This window comes from Lolium perenne, chromosome 5 (genome assembly GCF_019359855.2).
Source record: "Lolium perenne isolate Kyuss_39 chromosome 5, Kyuss_2.0, whole genome shotgun sequence".
NCBI classification, from domain to species: Eukaryota; Viridiplantae; Streptophyta; class Magnoliopsida; order Poales; family Poaceae; genus Lolium; species Lolium perenne.
In genome coordinates this window covers 214,287,171-214,304,081 of record NC_067248.2, presented here as the reverse complement: position 1 = coordinate 214,304,081, position 16,911 = coordinate 214,287,171, and the positions used below count along the sequence as shown (strand labels likewise).

The window sequence follows — 16,911 nt, the reverse complement described above, 5'->3', positions numbered from 1 at the left end:
CTAACACCAATTCTTTTATTAGTATGAGTAGGAGGTGCAGCAACATGTGTAGCATTAGCATTACTAGTGGTGGTAATAGTCCAAACTTTAGCTATATTCTTTTCTTTAGCTAGTTTTTCATTTTCTTCTCTATCCCACCTAGCACGCAGTTCAGCCATTAATCTTATATTCTCATTAATTCTAACTTGAATGGCATTTGCTGTAGTAGCAATTTTATTATGATGATTCTCATTAGGCAAAACTTTTGATTTTAAAAGATCAACATCAGCAGCAAGACTATCGACTTTAGAAGCAAGTATGTCAATTTTCCCAAGCTTTTCTTCAACAGATTTGTTAAAAGCAGTTTGTGTACTAATAAATTCTTTAAGCATGGCTTCAAGTCCAGGGGGTGAACTCCTATATTTGTTGTAAGAATTCCCATAAGAATTACCATAGCCGTTGCCATTATTATAAGGATATGGTCTATAGTTGTTACTAGAATTGTTCCGGTAAGCGTTGTTGTTGAAATTATTATTTTTAATGAAGTTTACATCAACATGTTCTTCTTGTGCAACCAATGAAGCTAATGGAACATTATTAGGATCAATATTAGTCCTATCATTCACAAGCATAGACATAATAGCATCAATCTTATCACTCAAGGAAGAGGTTTCTTCGACAGAATTTACCTTCTTACCTTGTGGAGCTCTTTCCGTGTGCCATTCAGAGTAATTGATCATCATATTATCAAGAAGCTTTGTTGCTTCACCAAGAGTGATGGTCATAAAGGTACCTCCAACAGCTGAATCCAATAAATTCCGTGAAGAAAAATTTAGTCCTGCATAGAAGGTTTGGATGATCATCCAAGTAGTCAGTCCATGGGTTGGGCAATTTTTAACCAAAGATTTCATTCTTTCCCAAGCTTGAGCAACATGTTCAGTATCTAATTGTTTAAAATTCATTATGCTACTCCTCAAAGATATAATTTTAGCAGGGGGATAATATCTACCAATAAAAGCATCCTTGCATTTAGTCCATGAATCAATACTATTCTTAGGCAGAGATAGCAACCAATCTTTAGCTCTTCCTCTTAATGAGAAAGGGAACAATTTTAGTTTAATAATATCACCATCTACATCTTTATATTTTTGCATTTCACATAGTTCAACAAAATTATTAAGATGGGCAGCAGCATCATCAGAACTAACAGCAGAAAATTGCTCTCGCATAACAAGATTCAGTAAAGCAGGTTTAATTTCAAAGAATTCTGCTGTAGTAGCAGGTGGAGCAATAGGTGTGCATAAGAAATCATTATTATTTGTGGTTGTGAAGTCACACAACTTAGTGTTTTCAGCGTTGGCCATTTTAGCAACAGTAAATAAAGCAAACTAGATAAAGTAAATGCAAGTAAACTAATTTTTTTGTGTTTTAGATATAGCAAACAAGATAGCAAATAAAGTAAAACTAGCAACTAATTTTTTTGTATTTTGATTTAGTGCAGCAAACAAAGTAGTAAATAAAACTAAGCAAGACAAAAACAAAGTAAAGAGATTGAGAAGTGGAGACTCCCCTTGCAGCGTGTCTTGATCTCCCCGGCAACGGCGCCAGAAATTTGCTTGATGCGTGTGGTTGGCACGTCCGTTGGGAACCCCAAGAGGAAGGTGTGATGCGCACAGCGGCAAGTTTCCCTCAGTAAGAAACCAAGGTTTAATCGGACCAGTAGGAGTCAAGAAGCACGTTGAAGGTTGATGGCGGCGAGATGTAGAGCGGCGCAACACCAGGGATTCCGGCGCCAACGTGGAACCTGCACAACACAACCAAAGTACTTTGCCCCAACGAAACAGTGAGGTTGTCAATCTCACCGGCTTGCTGTAACAAAGAGTTAACCGTATTGTGTGGAAGATGATTGTTTGCAGAAAACAGTAGAACAAGTATTGCACTAGATTGTATTTCAGTAAAGAGAATTGGACCGGGGTCCACAGTTCACTAGAGGTGTCTCTCCCATAAGACGAACAACATGTTGGGTGAACAAATTACAGTTGGGCAATTGACAAATAAAGAGAGCATGACCATGCACATACATATCATGATGAGTATAGTGAGATTTAATTGGGCATTACGACAAAGTACATAGACCGTCATCCAACTGCATCTATGCCTAAAAAGTCCACCTTCAGGTTATCATCCGAACCCCCTCCGGTATTAAGTTGCTAACAACAGACAATTGCATTAAGTATGGTGCGTAATGTAACTAGTGACTACATCCTTGAACATAGCACTAATGTTTTATCCCTAGTGGCAACAGCACATCCGTAACCTTAGTGGTTCTTGTCACTCCTCCAGATTCACGGAGACATGAACCCACTATCGAGCATAAATACTCCCTCTTGGAGTTACTAGCATCAACTTGGCCAGAGCATCTACTAATAATGGAGAGCATGCAAGATCGTAAACAACACATAGATATAACTTTGATAATCAACATAACAAGTATTCTCTATTCATCGGATCCCAACAAACGCAACATATAGAATTACAGATAGATGATCTTGATCATGTTAGGCAGCTCACAAGATCCGACAATGATAGCACAATGGGGAGAAGACAACCATCTAGCTACTGCTATGGACCCATAGTCCAGGGGTAGACTACTCACACATCACACCGGAGGCGACCATGGCGGCGTAGAGTCCTCCGGGAGATGATTCCCCTCTCCGGCAGGGTGCCGGAGGCGATCTCCTGGATCCCCCGAGATGGGATCGGCGGCGGCGGCGTCTCTGGAAGGTTTTCCGTATCGTGGCTCTCGGTACTGGGGGTTTCGTCACGGAGACTTTTTATAGGCGGAAGGGCAGGTCAAGAGGCGGCACGGGGGCCCCACACCACAGGGCCGCGCGGCCAAGGGGGGGGCCGCGCCGCCCTAGGGTGTGGCCCCTCCGTGGCCCCTCTTCGTCTCTCCTTCGGACTTCTGGAAGCTTCGTGAGAAAATAGGCCCCTGGGCTTTGATTTCGTCCAATTCCGAGAATATTTCCTTACTAGGATTTCTGAAACCAAAAACAGCAGAAAACAGCAACTGGCACTTCGGCATCTTGTTAATAGGTTAGTTCCAGAAAATGCACGAATATGACATAAAGTGTGCATAAAACATGTAGATAACATCAATAATGTGGCATGGAACATAAGAAATTATCGATACGTCGGAGACGTATCAGAGAACTACTCCCTCCTCATGGGAGACAGCAGCGGTGATGAAGATGGCGCTGGAGATGGCAGCGGTGTTGATGGAGAAGCCTTCCGGGGGCACTTCCCCGTCCCGGCGGCGTGCCGGAACAGAGACTCCTGGCCCCCAGATCTTGGCTTCGCGATGGCGGCGGCTCTGGATGGTTTCTCCTACCGTGGCTTTTCCGTATCGAAGATTTAGGTTAGGGACCTTTAAATAGGCGAAGAGGCGGAGTCGGAGGGCTGACGAGGCGACGACACAATAGGGGGGCGCGGCCCACGCCCTGGCCGCGCCAGCCTACTATCTGGTGGGCCTGTGGCCCCCCTCTGGCGGCTCTCGGGTGTTCTGGAAGCTTCGTCCAATTTTAAGACTCTGGGCGTTGATTTCGTCCAATTCCGAGAATATTTCCTTACTAGGATTTCTGAAACCAAAAACAGCAGAAAACAGGAATTGGCACTTCGGCATCTCGTCAATAGGTTAGTTCCGGAAAACGCATAAAATCATCATAAAGTGTGAACAAAACATGTAGGTATTGTCATAAAACAAGCATGGAACATAAGAAATTATCGATACGTCGGAGACGTATCAGCATCCCCAAGCTTAGTTCCTACTCGTCCCGAGTAGGTAAACGATAACAAATATAATTTCTGAAGTGACATGCTACCAACATAATCTTAATCATACTATTTTAAAGCATATGAGATGAATGCAGCGATTCAAAGCAATGGTAAATACAATGGTTAAACAATTGAATCATATAGCAAAGACTTTTCATGAATAGTACTTTCAAGACAAGCATCAATAAGTCTTGCATAAGAGTTAACTCATAAAGCAATAGATTCAAAGTAAAGGCATTGAAGCAACACAAAGGAAGATTAAGTTTCAGCAGTTGCTTTCAACTTATAACATGTATATCTCATGGATATTGTCAACATAAAGTAATATAACAAGTGCAATATACAAGTATGTAGGAATCAATGCACAGTTAACACAAGTGTTTGCTTCTAAGATGGAGGGAAATAGGTAAACTGACTCAACATGAAAGTAGAAGAATGACCCTTCGCAGAGGGAAGCATGGATTGCTACATTTGTGCTAGAGCTTTTATTTTGAAAACATAAAGAGAGCATAAAAGTAACATTTTGAGAGGTATTTGTTGTTGTCAACGAATGGTAATCGGTACTCTAACCCCCTTGCCAGACAAACCTTCAAAGAGCGGCTCCCATGAAACATTTTTATTTTTGGGTGGCACTCCTTCCAACCTTTACTTTCACAAACCATGGCTAACCGAATCCTCGGGTGCCTGCCAACAATCTCATACCATGAAGGAGTGCCTTTTATTTTAGTTTTATTTAGATGACACTCCTCCCCACCTTTGCTTTCTCAAGCCATGGCTAACCAAATCCTCGGGTGCCGTCCAACAATCACATACCATGGAGGAGTGTCTATTTTTTAAAAAATTATGAAGGTTAGTTAATTTGGGACTGGGAATCCCATTGCCAGCTCTTTTTGCAAAATTATTGGATAAGTGGATGAAGCCACTAGCCCATTGGTGAAAGTTGCCCAACAAGATTGAAAGATAAACACCACATACTTCCTCATGAGCTATAAAACATTGACACAAATAAGAGGTAATAAATTTTGAAGTGTTTAAAGATAGCACTCAAGCAATTTACTTTGGAATGGCAGAGAAATACCATGTAGTAGGTAGGTATGGTGGACACAAATGGCATAGTTTTTGGCTCAAGGATTTGGATGCATGAGAAGTAATCCCTCTCAATACAAGGCTTAGGCTAGCAAGGTTATTTGAAGCAAACACAAGTATGAACTAGTACAGCAAAACTCACATAAAAGACATATTGCAAACATTATAAGACTCTACACCGTCTTCCTTGTTGTTCAAACACCTTTACCAGAAAATATCTAGACCTTAGAGAGACCAATCATGCAAACCAAATTTTAGCAAGCTCTATGTATTTCTTCACTAATAGGTGCAAAGTATATGATGCAAGAGCTTAATCATGAGCACAACAATTGCCAAGTATCACATCATACCAATTACTACATGTAGCATTTCCCGTTTCCAACCATATAACAATTAACGAAGCAGTTTCAACCTTCGCCATGAAAATTAAAAGCTAAGAACACATGTGTTCCTATGAACCAGTGGAGCGTGTCTCTCTCTCACACAAGCATGAATTTATTCAAACAAAACAAAAACAAAAACATACAGACGCTCCAAGTAAAGCACATAAGATGTGACCGAATAAAAATATAGTTTCAAGAGAAGGAACCTGATAATTTGTCGATGAAGAAGGGGATGCCTTGGGCATGCCCAAGCTTAGATGCTTGAGTCTTCTAGAAATATGCAGGGATGAACCACCGGGGCATCCCCAAGCTTAGAGCTTTCACTCTCCTTGATCATAGTATATCATCCTCCTCTCTTGACCCTTGAAAACTTCCTCCACACCAAACTCGAAACAAACTCATTAGAGGGTTAGTGCATAATCAAAAACTCACATGTTCAGAGGTGACACAATCATTCTTAACACTTCTGGACATTGCCGAAAGCTACTGGAAGTTAATGGAACAAAGAAATCCATCCCACATAGCAAAAGAGGCAATGCGAAATAAAAGGCAGAATCTGTCAAAATAGAACAGTCCGTAAAGATGAATTTCTAGGAGGCACCAGACTTGCTCAAATGAAAATGCTCAAATTGAATGAAAGTTGCGTACATATCTGGGGATCACTCACGTAAATTGGCAGAATTTTTTGAGTTACCTACAGAGAATTCAGCCCAGATTCGTGACAGAAAGAAATCTGTTTCTGCGCAGTAATCCAAATCTAGTATGAACCTTACTATCAAAGACTTTACTTGGCACAACAATGCAATAAAGTAAGATAAGGAGAGGTTGCTACAATAGTAACAACTTCCAAGATACAAATATAAAACAAAATTACTGTAGTAAAATAAACACATGGGTTATCTCCCAAGAAGTTCTTTCTTTATAGCCATTAAGATGGGCTCAGCAGTTTAATTGATGCACTCGCAAGAAATAGTATTTGAAGCAAAAGAGAGCATCAAGAGGCAAATTCAAAACACATTTAAGCCTAACATGCTTCCTATGCATAGGAATCTTGTAAATAAACAAGTCATGTAGGCATAATGCAACAAGCATAGAGAGATAAAACAAGTGTAACTTGAAAAATTTCAGCATATAGAGAGGTGTTTTAGTAACATGAAAATTTCTACAACCATATTTTCCTCTCTCATAATAATGTCCAGTAGCATCATGAGCAAATTCAACAATATAACTATCACATAAAGCATTCTTATCATGAGTCTCATGCATAAAATTAGTACTACTCCCAACATAAGCATAGTTATTCTTATTAATTGTAGTAGGAGCAAATTCAACAAAGTAGCTATCATTATTATTCTCATCATCAAATATAGGAGGCATATTGTAATCATAATCAAATTCATCCTCCATAACAGGCGGCACCAAAAGACCACTATCATTATAATCATCATAAATAGGAGGTAAAGTATCATCAAAGTAAGTTTTCTCCTCAATGCTTGGGGGACTAAAAAGATCATGCTCATCAAAACCAGCTTCCCCAAGCTTAGAATTTTCCATATCATTAGCAACAATGGTGTTCAAAGTGTTCATACTAATATGTTCCATGGGTTTTTTAATTTTCGAATCAAACCATCCATGTCTTAACTCAGGAAATAATTTTAAAAGCTCACTGTTGCTCTCCATTATGCCAAACTAGTGTAAAACAAGAAACAAAAAGATGCAATTGCAGGATCTAAAGGAAATAGCTTCGAGTACTTACAACGGCGCCGGAAAATAGCTTAGTAGCCGAGATCCGGAGTGTGAGTACCTTTTACCTTTCCTCCCCGGCAACGGCGCCAGAAAATACTTGATGCTATCCAGGACTGGAGCGTTGTTGACGAGGGAGGAAATGGTGTAGCTTTCCTTCGTTCCCCGGCAACGGCGCCAGAAAATATGCTTGATGTCTACGCACACTCCTTTTCCTGTAGACAGTGTTGGGCCTCCAAGAGCAGAGGTTTGTAGAACAGCAGCAAGTTTTCCCTTAAGTGGATCACCCAAGGTTTATCGAACTCAGGGAGGAAGAGGTCAAAGATATCCCTCTCATGCAACCCTGCAACCACAAAGCAAGAAGTCTCTTGTGTCCCCAACACACCTAATACACTTCTCAGATGTATAGGTGCACTAGTTCGGCGAAGAGATAGTGAAATACAAGTGGTATGAATGTATATGAGTAGTAGTAACGGCACCAGAAAATAGCTTGATGCTACAACTGGCGTGTGATTGATGGTGGTAATATTGCAGGCAGTACAGATGCAGTAAAACAGTAAACAAACGATGATTGCAGTATTTGGGAACAAGGCCTAGGGATTATACTTTCACTAGTGGACACTCTCAACATTGATCACATAACAGAATAAATAGATAAATGCTATACTCTACACTCTCTTGTTGGATGATGAACACCACTAATTGCGTAGGATTACACGAACCCTCAATGCCGGAGTTAACAAGCTCCACAATATTCGATATTCATGTTTAAATAACCTTAGAGTGCACGATAGATCAACACAACTAAACCAAGTACTAACATAGCATGCACACTGTCACCATCACACTATGAAGGAGGAATAGATCACATCAATACTATCATAGCAATAATTAACTTCATAATCTACAAGAGATCATAATCATAACCTACGCCAAGTACTACACGATGCACACACTGTCACCATTACACCGTGCAGGAGGAATAGAGTACTTTAATAACATCACTAGAGTAGCACATAGATGAATAGTGATACAAAACTCATATGAATCTCAATCATGTAAGGCAGCTCATGAGATCATTGTATTGAAGTACATAGGAGAGAGATTAACCACATAGCTACCGGTACAGCCCTTAGCCTCGATGGAGAACTACTCCCTCCTCATGGGAGACAGCAGCGGTGATGAAGATGGCGGTGGAGATGGCAACGGTGTCGATAGAGAAGCCTTCCGGGGGCACTTCCCCGTCCCGGCGGCGTGCCGGAACAGAGACTCCTATCCCCCAGATCTTGGCTTCGCGATGGCGGCGGCTCTGGATGGTTTCTCGTACCGTGGCTTTTCCGTATCGAAGATTTAGGTCAGGGACCTTTAAATAGGCGAAGAGGCGGAGTCGGAGGGCTGACGAGGCGACGACACAATAGGGGGGCGCGACCCACCCCCTGGCCGCGCCAGCCTACTGTCTGGTGGGCCTGTGGCCCCCTCTGGCGGCTCTCGGGTGTTCTGGAAGCTTCGTCCAATTTTAAGACTCTGGGCGTTGATTTCGTCCAATTCCGAGAATATTTCCTTACTAGGATTTCTGAAACCAAAAACAGCAGAAAACAGGAACTGGCACTTCGGCATCTCGTCAATAGGTTAGTTCCGGAAAATGCATAAAATCATCATAAAGTGTGAACAAAACATGTAGGTATTGTTATAAAACAAGCATGGAACATAAGAAATTATCGATACGTCGGAGACGTATCACGGCCCTTCCCTCGAGGAAGCATCGGGAAGTCCTTTTATAGGTTTTTTTTTAGGTTAGACGTAGTCTGTGGGCAAAATAATCAAGCGAATCGGAGGGTCGGAGAGGGAAAGAGCCTAGGTGCCCCCTCCCCAGCTAGGCGCGCCACCAGGTCTCTTTTGGCTCTCCTGGCCCATCTCGTGAGATCCAAGTGCTTCAGGTCTCTTGATGAAATATTGATATCCCCGAAATCGTAGCTCAATTTGACTTCATTTAGCTACCTAAAATTAAAAATACACAAAACATGATTTTTCTATCCTGCAGAGTTATAATCAAAACAAAAGGAATTATTGGTAAATCCCCAAAATTAATATAAAATATGTATATAACATTATATATATGTTGTAAATATGTGAAAATATGTGTCAACAAATTAAAAAGTTTATGCATGCGTTTTACGTGGGTCACCACGGTATCTTAACGGCCTTTTTGGCAGCGCCATCACGTGCTGATCAGAACGCATGCATGTAGCAAGGTAATTTCGTTATCTAGAAATCGCAATTTGCAAGTTGGTGACCAATGCACACATGCGCCACTGGTGGAAAAACAGGCTTCGGGTGAGCCCCATAAGTCGCGATGCTGCAGGATCCGCGACAAATGGTACCTTTAGTCGCGGTTCGGGAGGAGAACCGCGACCAAAGGCCTGGGCCCAGGGCGCTCGGTGGCCAGCCGGTGCACGTGGGGGGTCTTTAGTCGCGGTTGGCCAGGCCAACCGCGACTAAAGGTGCCCGAAGGCCTTTAGTCGCGGTTGGCCAGGCCAACCGGGACTAAAGCCCCTCCCCTATATATACCCATCCAGCAGCCAACACTTAGCCATTTGGTGCCATTCTCTTCACAAGCTTCACAAGTGGGTGTTAGGTTTGATTTTGGTTCCTCTTATGCACATAAGGTGTTTGATGAAATGCCCCAAGAGCATGAAACAAACATGATATGAAGTGTTGGAGCCACACTTGAGCTTTCTCATTTATTTTTTCCTCCTCGATCGCGGTTAGCAACTTGAACCTTTGATGTGTCGTTGATAAAATGTGCATTAGTTCATTGTTTAATTTATATTGTTTGTAGCTAGTTAGTTTAACAAATGCATGATGGTTAATTATATATTTTATATTATAATAATGCAGATGAATCGACAATGGATGTACGGTAACCGACTCTCCGGCGAGTTCAGTGCGGGTTTGAAAGATTTCCTCGTAGTGGCTAATGCGAACAAGCAGGAGGGTTTTGTTATCTGTCCATGTGTTAAATGTAAGAATCAGAAGGGTTACTCTTCCTCAAGAGATGTTCACATGCACCTGCTTCGGCACGGATTCATGCCAAGCTATAATTGTTGGACCAAGCATGGAGAAAGAGGGGTTATAATGGAAGAAGATGAAGAAGGGGATGATTTCATCGATGAAAGCTATCTTGCTCATTTCGGTGATACTTTCATGGAGGATGCTGAAGGTGAAGGGGACGATGAAGGGGAAGGTGAAGAAGAGGCACGTGATGATCCCGTTGATGATCTTGGTCGGACCATTGCTGATGCACGGAGACGCTGCGAAACTGAAAAAGAGAGGGAGAATTTGGATCGCATGTTAGAGGATCACAGGAAGGCGCTGTACCCCGGATGCGATGATGGTCTGAAAAAGCTGGGCTGCACTGCTGGATTTGCTTTGAGATGGAAGGCACGAGCAGGTGTAGCTGACTCGGCATTTGAAAACTTGCTGAAAATGTTGAAGAATATGTTTCCAAAGAATAACGAGTTGCCCGCCACTACGTACGAAGCAAAGAAGGTTGTCTGCCCTCTAGGTTTAGAGGTTACGAAGATACATGCATGCATCAACGATCGCATCCTCTACCGCGGTGAATACGAGAATTTGAATGAATGCCCAGAATGCACGGCATTGCGGTATAAGCGCTGAGGCGATGACCCGGGGGACGATGAGGAGGCCCAGACACCCAGGAACAGGGGACCCGCCACGGAGATGTGGCATGCTCCGATAATACCACGGTTGAAACGTCATTCGGGAACAAAGAGCATGCCAAGTTGTTGCGATGGCACAAAGAGGACCGTAAGTCGGACGGGGAGTTGAGACACCCCGCGGATGGAACGCAATGGAGAAAGATCGACAGAGAGTTCAAAGATTTTGCAACTGACGCAAGGAACATAAGATTTGGTCTAAGTACGGATGGCATGAATCCTTTTGGCGAGCGAGCTCCAGCCATAGTACCTGGCCCGTGACTCTATGCATCTACAACCTTCCTCCTTGGTTGTGCATGAAGCGGAAGTTCATTATGATGCCGTGCTCATCCAAGGTCCGAAGCAACCCGGCAACGACATCGATGTGTACCTAAGGCCATTAGTTGATGAACTTTTACAGCTGTGGGGCAGACCTGGTGTCCGTGTGTGGGATGAGCACAAAGAAGAGGAATTTGACCTACGAGCGTTGCTTTTCGTAACCATCAACGATTGGCCTGCTCTTAGTAACCTTTCGGGACTGTCAAATAAGGGATACAATGCATGCACGCACTGCTTACATGAGACCGAAAGTGTACATTTGCCAAATTGTAAGAAGAACGTGTACCTTGGGCATCGTCGATTTCTTCCGAAAGGTCATCCGGTAAGAAAGAAAGGCAAGCATTACAACGGCAAGGCGGATCACCGGCCGAAGCTCTGCGGAACACACTGGTACCGAGGTATTTGATATGGTCAAGGGTTTGAAAGTCATCTTTGGAAAGGGTCCTGGCGGACAATCGGTTCGAAGGGAGCCGACGGGCACGTAGCCATGTGGAAGAAGAAATCTATATTACGGGAGCTAGAATATTGGAAAGTCCTAGAAGTCCGCTCTGCAATCGACGTGATGCACGTTACGAAGAATATTTGCGTGAACATCCTAAGCTTCTTGGGCGTGTATGGGAAGTCAAATGATACAAAGGAAGCACGGCGGGACCAGCAAAGTTTGAAAGACCACGATGACCAGCATCCGGAACGGTTTCAAGGTCGTGCCAGCTACGCTCGACCAAAGAAGAGAAGGTCATCTTTTTTGAATGCCTGAAGCGGTATGAAGGTCCCGTCGGGATTCTCGTCCAATATAAAGGGAATAATAAACATGGCGGAGAAAAAGTTCCAAAACACGAAGTCTCACGACCGCCACGTGATTATGACGCAATTGCTTCCGATTGCTTTGAGGGGGCTCTGGGAAAATGTTCGAGTAGCCATTGTGAAGCTATGTGCATTCCTCAATGCAATCTCTCGAGAAGGTAATCAATCCAGAAGTTCTACCACGGTTACAGAACGATGTGATCCAATGTCTTGTCAATTTCGAGTTGGTGTTCCCGCCATCCTTCTTCAATATTATGACGCACCTCCTGGTTCACCTAGTCGATGAGATTTCCATTCTCGGTCCTGTATTTCTACACAATATGTTCCCCTTCGAGAGGTTCATGGGAGTATTAAAGAAATATGTTCGTAACCGTGCTAGGCCGGAGAAGGAAGCATCGCCAAGGGCTATGGAAATGAGGAGGTAATTGAGTTTTGTGTTGACTTTGTTCCTGACCTTAAGCCGATTGGTCTTCCTCAATCGCGGCACGAGGGAGACTAAGTGGAAAAGGCACGATCGGAAGGAAATCAATGATATGTATGGACGGCCATTCTCTGATGAAGCACACCACACGATTCTGACCAATTCCAGCTTGGTTGCTCCGTACTTTGAGAAACACAAGAATATTTTACGCTCGGACAACCCTGGGAAGCCTGAATCCTGGATTAGGAAGGCCCACATGGAGACTTTCGGCAGTTGGTTGAGAAAACATTTAATGAGTGACAATAAGGTTGTAGATCAGCTGTACATGTTGGCCAAGACACCATCTTCGACTATAACGACTTTCCAAGGGTACGAGATAAATGGGAATACATTTTACACGATCGCCCAAGATAAAAAGAGCACCAACCAAAACAGTGGTGTCCGCTTTGATGCAGCAACCGAGAATGGGCAAAAGGTCACATATTATGGTTACATAGAGGAGATATGGGAACTTGACTATGGACCCTCCTTTAGGGTCCCTTTGTTCCGGTGCAAATGGTTCAAGCTAACAGGAGGTGGGGTAAAGGTGGACCAGCAATACGGAATGACAATGGTGGATTTCAACAATCTTGGTTATCTTGACGAACCATTCGTCCTAGCGAAAGATGTCGCTCAGGTTTTCTATGTGAAGGACATGAGTAGCAAACCGAGGAAACGGAAAGATAAGAAAATGATCGGTACATCGTTCGATGATCCAAAGCGCCACATTGTTCTTTCGGGGAAAAGAAACATCGTGGGAGTGGAGGACAAGACAGACATGTCAGAAGATTATAATATGTTTGCTGAAATTCCGCCCTTCAAAGTGAACACCGACCCAAGCATTAAGTTAAATGATGAGGATGCTCCATGGATACGGCACAATCGTAAGCAAGCGGGGACACAAGGGAAGAAATGATGTGTAATAATTTATTGTACCAAACTTTGTTGAATGAATCATGTGAATTATATTACCCGTGATGTGTTTGGTGTCCATTTTCGAATGATTCAATTGACTCGAGATAGCACTGATGATACATGAAATTTGGAGTGACTAAGTCATACTCCTGCATACATGAAATTTGGAGTGACTAAGTCATACTCCTGCATACAGGAAATTTGGAGTGACTAAGTCATACTCCTACATACTTGAAATTTGGAGTGATTTAGTCATACTCCTGCCTAGGCGTATAATATGCATACTCGTAGTCTTCATAGCCGCCGCCATTGTACGGTAGTCGTCGCCTTCTAAGTTCTTGCTGCGTCGTCGTCGCCTCTTGTCGTCGGCTCGTCGGGCGGCGCTCGTGGCTCGAATCGAGGGTAGCGCGGGCGGGGATATCGCCGGCCGTGATGTAGTCCATGACGCTCTGCAGAGTCCGGCCGTACCACCATAGCCGACGGCCGGCCTCGTGGAAGTTTCCGGGAGGCGGACCGTCCTCCTCATACAGCGAGCGCCCTCTCACGCCGATTGATGAAGAAGGCGTCCCAAGTATGCTGGTTATCGGGATGCCAGCGGATTCATCCGCTGCTCCGGCGTGAGGTCGAGGTAGTAGTGGTTCGTGATGGCCGCCGGCGCGCGGTACACGAGGACGGGAGGGACCGGCACGCCGCCGGCGCTTAGGCTCCGGCAGCGGGGGACGCGGTAGCCCGGAGGGCAAGGGTAGTTCGAGGCGCAAAGCTCCTCCACCTGCTGGTAGGTTAGAGTGGGTGCGGTGGAAGCCATGAGAGAGTGATGAGAGATTGTAGAGATGTGATGCTGGCCAAGCCGGGCTACCTATATGTAGTGACAAATGGCGGGAAAAATGGGAGCGGGAAGACAGGAGGCGGGAAGAAAGAGGCGGGGAGAAAGTGGCGGGAAGAAATTGGCGGGAAAAAATTGGCGGGAAGAAAGAGGCCGGAAGAAATTGGCGGGAAACAATTGGTGGGAAGAAAGAGGCGGGAAGACAGGGAAGAAATGGCGGGAAGACGAGGAGGGAAGAGGGGGTCGGCGGAAAGAGGCGGGAAGAGGGGGCCAACGAACTTTTGAATTGAATTAGTTTTATTTTTTTGAATTTTTGATAATTTGTATTTTTAAGATTTTTGAATTGAATTAGTTTTATTTTTCTGAATTTTTTGATATATTATTTGTATTTTTAAGATTTTGAATTGCATTAGTTTTTTTTCTGATTTTTTTGATATATTATTTGTATTTTTAAAATTTTGAATTGAATTAGTTTTATTTTTCTGATTTTTTGATATATTATATGTATTTTTAACATTTTGAAATGAATTAGTTTTATTTTTCTGAATTTTTTGATATATTATTTGTATTTTTAACATTTAGAAATAAATTAGTTTTATTTTTCTGAATTTTTTGATATATTATTTGTATTATTAATATTTTGGAATAAATTAGTTTTATTTTCCTGAATTTTTTGATATATTTTTTGTATTTTTAAGAATTTTGAAAATGATAAGTATTATGAAAAAGACCTTTAGTCGCGGTTGGCCTCGCCAACCGCGACTAAAGGGTATTTCCGCGGGAAATCTCGAAACCGCCGAAAAATGAGCTTTAGTCGCGGTTGGGCTCACCAACCGCGACTAAAAAGGCTACTTTAGTCGCGGTTGGTGACCCCAACCGCGACTAAAGCTCAATGCCTATAAAACGAGCGCGCCCGCGCGCCGGTTCACTTCATCTTCTTCCTCTCGAACGCCGACAGGCTGCGCCGATCGACTCCTCCGCTGCGCCGCGCGCGCCGACTCCACGCGCCGCCGAACGTCTGCGCCCTCCTACCGCCGCCGCTCCTCTCGTCGCTGCGTCTGCGCGCGTCGGCCCCTCCTCCGTGTACGTCAACCGCCAGCCCCGGCCCGCGTACGTGCACGTCGTCTCCACGCCGCGCGCCTCCTCTCCTCTGCGCCGCGCTACACTCCCACAACGCCGCGCGCGCGGCGGCAGCCGCCGAGGCGCGCACACCACGCGCGCCGCCGCCGCCGCGCACACCTTCGCCGACGCGGGCGCACAGATACACGGGATCGAGCGCACAGAGAGAGGGAGAGAGAAGGAAAAAGGACGCCGCCAGTTTTTTTGAGTTTTTTGTCTTTTTAATTTTAACTACTTAATTAATTAACCAAAACTTTGGAATGTTATTAAGTAAAAATAAAAATATAATACTTTGGAATGTTAACTGAAAAATTGACTTAATAAAAAATCTCTCTCTTTTTTTACTTAACAAAAAATTAACTTAACTAAAATTTTGACTTAATAAAATTAAAACTTAACATATTATGACTTAACTAAAATTTTGACTTAATATGACTTAAAATTTTGACTTAATATGACTTAAAATTTTGAGACTTAAAAGAAGACTTAAAATTTGAGACTTAAAAATTTCAGACTTAAAATTTTAGAGTTAAAATTTAAGACTTAAAATTAACTAAATAATTGAGACTTAAAAGTTTGAGCCTTAAAAAACTAAAAGAAGACTTAAAATTTCAGACTTATAAATTTCAGACTTAAAATTTGAGACTTAAAATAGCTAGGGCGGGGGCGCGCGCCACACACGCACACATGCAATAGCTAGGCGGCGCCCGCCGGCGCCCGGCCCCTCAATCTCTCCCGACGCACACACGCGCTCTTCCGCGACACCCTCTCCCACCCCTTCCAGCTCGCCGGCCCCCTCCTTTTGGCACCGCCCTTTCGCCACCGCCACCGCCCCCCTTCTGCACTTAATTAATTTGTTTTGACTACATGTTTTCAGGACTGACATATGGCGGACGATAGAGCTGACCCGATTCTGGACAACTATGATCCGGACGCTGAAGACCATATGTTCGGCATCATAAAAGGCGATATTCCATATGTGCCGACCGGAGAAGAAGAAGATGATATCTCTTCTTATCTGAACCTTGAGGGTGAAGATGAAGGGCATGGTCAGCAAGATGGTGCCGAAGAAACGTCGATAAACGACGATCTTCAGTTGGAAGTAGCAACCACCTCCGGCGCCGAGGTATATATATATATGTACATATTGAGCGTCTGATTTGAATAAATGTGTGTGTACTAACGCGCGCGACTCTCTTTCTTATTTTAGCCCTCGGCCGGATCGTCGAAAAAATCGAGTACGTCGTCAAAGCGTGGCGCAACCAAGACGATGAAAGCAGGAGAAACATGCACCATCGATGTTGTCGATGAAGCAACCGGCAGGCCGCTGGAGCCCAGCAAGAACGCCACCAAGTTTGTCAGCCAATGCGGAGCCGTTGTTAGAGACAACGTCTCGATCACCCGCCGAAGTGGAATGAGCCAAAGAAGGCACGTGTTGGTTTCACTTTTTGTCGATAAGAGAGAAAAAAAGATTGCTTCAACAAGCTTATGGAACATTTCGTTCTACCTCCGGAATACCGCAAATACGATGAGGAGGGTAACAAGATTGCGGAAAACAAGGAGAGGCGCAAGCTAGTCAAACAGTTCGCTCTTTCTAGGATGGCCAACGCATTCCGGAAATACAAGCAAAATCTAGCCCATGACTTTGTCAACCAGGGCAAGACTCCGGATTTCATAGGACAATATGAGAAACCGCAACATGATTGGCCA

General features: G+C 43.7%; 1 long non-coding RNA gene across 1 annotated transcript; it reads left to right on the top strand.

Moving 5' to 3' along the window:
- Nucleotides 1-9,344: 9,344 nt before the first annotated feature.
- LOC139831361 (uncharacterized) lies at nt 9,345-10,141 on the top strand. The gene is made up of 2 exons (XR_011746071.1): nt 9,345-9,789; nt 9,924-10,141. It is a non-coding gene; the product is annotated as an uncharacterized lncRNA (long non-coding RNA).
- The last annotated feature ends 6,770 nt before the right edge of the window (nt 10,142-16,911 follow it).